This window comes from Arvicanthis niloticus, chromosome 4, assembly GCF_011762505.2.
Source record: "Arvicanthis niloticus isolate mArvNil1 chromosome 4, mArvNil1.pat.X, whole genome shotgun sequence".
NCBI lineage: Eukaryota > Metazoa > Chordata > Mammalia > Rodentia > Muridae > Arvicanthis > Arvicanthis niloticus.
Genome location: NC_047661.1, coordinates 120,452,924 through 120,458,136, shown reverse-complemented (window position 1 = coordinate 120,458,136; position 5,213 = coordinate 120,452,924).

The window sequence follows — 5,213 nt, the reverse complement described above, 5'->3', positions numbered from 1 at the left end:
ATTTATTCATTTTCAAGTTTTGTCATTTTGTATTTTCAAACTCAAAAAACTTATATGCATTGAACTTTTTTTTTTTTCATAGAATATAGTGAATAGAATTTCTCTGGGATGGCTATAAATTTTGCCTCAATCAGAGTGAAAATTTTCTGGCTAAAGGAACTTTATTTGTAAATGTTTATTAATTATTAACAGGAGTTCTACAACTCACATTACTATGTCAGTCTAACTCTAACAACTTAGACTTAACAACTTAACAAGAGCCGGGATTCTTTGCCTTGGTACTATGAAAATTTTGGAAATAATAATAATTATCTTTAGCTCTATTTATTTTTTTATTTTATATGTATGTTGGCCTGTATGTATGTAAATATACTGTGTGTATGCTCGGTGCCTGCAAAGGCCACAGTAGGGTGCTGGATCTTCTGGTACTTGAGTTAGATGGTTGTAAGCCTCCTTATAGGTTCTGGGAATCTAACCCAGACCCTCTGCAAGAGGAACAAGTGCTCTTAACTTTGGAGCCATCTCCCCAGCCCACCTTCCCCTGCCTTGATGGGTGTTTTTGTAGCATCTTTGGCCTTTACTTATTAATGCCAGTAGCAACCTCCATTCCCTGAGTCAGAATGGCCAGATATATCTCCAGGCATTGCCAAATTCCTAACAGATAGCTAAATAAATAAATTAATTAATAAATAAATTCCCAGTTTTCAAAGTTAAAGATTCACAAAACAATTAACAATTTGACAGAGATCACCTTCCCATTGATCAGTAGACCATGGAAGATATTTCTCAATCTGTGGAACTTCATAGAGCTTCTACTGGACATTGGAACTTAATGTCCCAAACCTGCTAGGCAAGTACTCTACCACTGAGCTGTCCCCAACTCTCTGTATGCTTTGTTTTGAAGCAGGGTTTTGCTAAGCTATCAAGGCTGGCTTTGAACTTGTGCTCTACCCACGACATGAGTAGAACTTGAGTTCCTCCTGCCTGAGTTTCCATTGTAACTGGGATTACACAGGTTATCACTGACAGACCTAAGAGGCACAACTCCAGGTTCTAAGCCTCAGTTTTGACACTGGTCTTGAGCAAACACTTCACTTTTGGATTGGAGTTTCCTCAGTTTTAAAATGGAGGTCATGATAGATCGTGTAGGATGCTGGGAAAAGAGAGTCACTCTACAGAGGAAGCCTGGCCTGGTATCTGGCACACATAGAAAGGTTCAGTACTGGCTATGGCTGGTTTTTTGGTCGTTGTTATTTTTGTTTGTTTGCTTTTGTTTGGTTTGGTTTTTTGTTTGTTTGGTTTTTTCCAAACTAAAATGGATTTGAATGAAAAAGCAATATTATGGTGACTTCTGGCACACTGGGCCTTTAAGGAGGGGAATCTTATTGTTGTTGTACATGTATGTGTATGCTGAAGAGATAGGGTACAAATGTCCTGTCTCAGAAGTAGAAGGGAATTTATAGCTGTTATGAAACACAAAAACACAAAACAACTTTCCAAGGCAAATGAACTCATTGTAAACCTATAACCGACTTTATGGTTGTACCTGCCACAGATGGTCAAAATATATCCACAACCAGAACAGTCCTCACTTCTGCTGTCCCTGTGGTCCGATCCATGTGCCCCAGTGATCCTTTGGAAGACTACTGCAAGTCTCTCTGCCTAGTGGTCTCTCTGATTGCCACTCGTGTTTGAGATATTCCACAGGACAGCCAGGGTGAGGCTTTTGAAACAATGGAATCTTATCTCTTCTTTCAAAATCCTCCAGTAGCATCCAGACAAAGTCCCACATTCTGATGTGCCTGTGTCTAACCTTTAGCCTTGCCTTCTATAGTCTGGGCTTCTGGGCTTCTTCCAGTGTCAAACTGGAGTTAACTACGCTCCTAAGGGTTTCTTCATTGTTGATGTTCTTACCTGGAACTCTCCCTTGGAATTGTAGCTTCTGTATTTTCTATAGGTCTCTGTACTCCAGTTAGTATCAAGGCTCCTGCTATCTCACCTATGGGTAAATTTTCCCTCCATACACTACCACCTGGTCAAACGTCTGAGGTAGAATAATTTATAGGTGTCACTTTGCTGCTGTATGTCCAGAACTTTGAACGCTGCTGACATATAACAGGTGCTCAATTAACCTTTTGAATGGATAGAACGAAAAAAAAATAGTTAAAAACTTCATTAAGAGAAATATGTATACAAAGAAAGCCATGATTCCACTTATATAAGCATGAGATGCAGGCCTCTCGTTGCCTGTGTCTGCCTGGCTGGTTTTCCCTCTGTCTTGAACATTTGCTTATAACAGCTCTGACATGTATAAAACATCCCCAGAATCAAGAAAACTCACAATCCTAACAGAAGAGAAGTGTGACACCATGATAGGGCTGGGGATGAGAAGCTCATGATCACGAGGCTCCAACTAGGTAGGTAGCCTTTCCTTTCTGGCTGCTCCACCCAAGTCAGGGGTCAGGAACAGAGACCCACCTGGATCTTTAGGTCTATAACTTGCTCATAAGAGCCCCCACCCTATGCGGTGGCAGGCCATTCCTCAGACTCATCCTGAGGTCTCCTAGGACCCAACAGTCCTTTTTTTGATGACACCCTTTGGATAATGGTTGATAGGCTCTCTGCTGGCCAGGATTCTAGTGGCCATGCACGTTGGCAGACATTTGTCACTTTTAAAATGGTTTAGATTCTAATTCCTTCTAGGGTATTCTCACCTCTTGCTCAGGTACAGTCTCAGCAGGAGAATGCCTTCTGGGCTTGTTCTCACTAGGAGACTCTAAGAGCCCCATTTCTTCCTCATCTGTAGGAAGCAGGTCCTTGAGCTGACAATACCCAAGGGGAGGCTTCTTCAGGGCCTTTGTGAGTAGAAAGGGTGACCCAAGGCAGTGTCATTCAAACCAACTATTCCTGCTGAGACACCCCCGGAAATTCTTATTGTCCAACTTTGCAACTCTTGGCTTCACGCTGTTTTCCAGGCTGGTCCTCAGGCCTTTTCTTAATTCCAAGGATTCCTACCCTTCTATATACCTCTTTGTGCCTGAGTTACTTATTGGTATTATCTGTTATAACCCCCAGTCCCAACTGATACACATCATGGTCACAGTTAGGAAACTTGGGCTTTTGGCTTCAGGCACTAAGATAGGTGACGGTGTGGTCACAAAGGAAAAATAGAAGGGAAGGGTGGAACAAAACACCTTCTTGGTCTTTTCCCCAAAGAATTTGGCTTAGTTTTCTGATAACATTACATCTCACTAAAGGCTTAAAACAATCCCTGGCTGTTATTACAGGGTCTCTGTAGGTCAGAGGTCTGAGAATGGTGGCCTGTGTACCTGAGTTCTCTCCTGGGTTCTCACCAGGCTGAAGTCCTGGTGTCATTTGAATCTGCCATCTCATCTATGGCTCAAGGTCTCTGGTTGTTGTCATTGTCCGTAGAGCTGTGGGCCTGAGGTCCCTATTTCCTGGCTACTTGCTGGTGAAGGATCTCCCTCAGCCCCTGAAGGCTTTTCTCAGGAATCTTCTCATGTGTCCTCTCCAAACAGACCACCATCTTCTACAACTTTGAATATCTCTGATTTCCAGGCCCTCTTTCTAAGGGTCTTTAGGTCAGGGTGACCCACCAAGAATAGGTTTTGTGAGGCACTTATAACAGAGAGTTGGAATCTGGAGGGTATGTTAGGAATTCTGATTTCCACCACATTTCTGTTATTAGGCCCTTGGAACTTTTGTCTAGATGCTACTGGGCCAAGAAGGACAGCTGGTTATGATGTCTAACATGTATGGACAGACCCTCTCCCTATGCTTGTTAGGAAAAAAAAATGTATTAATGCCAGTGCGAGGCTTATCATCATTTCTAGAATAGTTGGTACCAGTAATTGGAGGGGGTGGTTCTGATGGTAAGGTCCTGTTCCATGATTGGTTCTTAATCAATCAATAAAGATGCCAGGGTCCAATGCTGGGTGGAAGGAAAGAGGAGGTACTTCTGAGTTCCCACAGGCCAGACGGGCTAAGAGACACAGGAGAGGAAAAAAGATCCATCATGTTTGGGAGGAGAAGGAACCGTCAGCCACATGAGCTCTTGGGTGTAGTGCCTATTGGCCGCCTTCACTACTAGGCCTGGGGTAGCAGGCGAGAAATTAGAAACCTAATTATGATGACGGCAGATTTAGGAGCTGAACAAGGAGAAGGTAACTGAGCAACTAAAGTTGAGGGCAGATTTAGGGTTCTGGGCAGGGAATGAGATAGCCCAGGAAGAGTTAGAGTGAGATAGCTTAGGAAGAGTTAGACGAGCCCAGCAACTGAGCCAATAAGGCAGGCTGAAATTGAGCTGAGCTCTGTGTGTGTGTGTGTGTGTGTGTGTGTGTGTGTGTGTGTGTTAGTGAGTGTGTGTTTCACCCACAAATCCAGTATTTCTCTGGGCAGGGGCTAGTAGCACAGTCTGCCCAGAGCTTAAATCAGGGTAGCAAAAACTATACACTACAAGTAATTGTTGCTGCTTTCCCCCCCTCTTCCTTTTGAGGACATATTTTGCACTTTAAATGGGCAAGCGGTACAGCTTTATAAAGCCTCCTCCTAGGGCTAGAGAGATGGCTCTGTGGTTAAGAAGTCTTGCTTCTCTTCCGGGGGAGCCAAGATCAATTCCCGGCACCCACACAATACTGCTTACAACCACCTGTAACTCCAGCTCCAGGGGAATCCAATGGCTTCTTCTGATCTCTTAAGGTCACCCATAAACGGGCAAGCATGCTCACGCACACACGTGCGTGCATACACACATACACACATACACACATACATACATACATACATACATACATACATACAGACACACACACACAGACATATACTAAAGAAAACAGAAGTCTCCTCCTCATTGAAGGAGACACACAAGAAATTGTATCTAGTGTAAAAGAATGTACTCTGGTCATGGGGGCTTGAGGCAGTGCCATTGCCACTTTCCACCTTGAGAGAAAGATGATCCTTGCCTACTGCCATTTGGCAAAAACTAAGCAACGTGATTGTTAACACAACAGTGTCATAGGATCCATGACACCTGCTTTGAAAATAAATTTGCCTGCTTGTTTCCTTCCATTTTCAATGAGTGCTCCAGCATTGTCATGGCTGCATTAAATCTAGCAGCAGGGGACCGTTATCCTATGACAACAGCCTCTCCCATTAACATTATCTTTTAATTTTAAGATTGTCTAGATGACTGC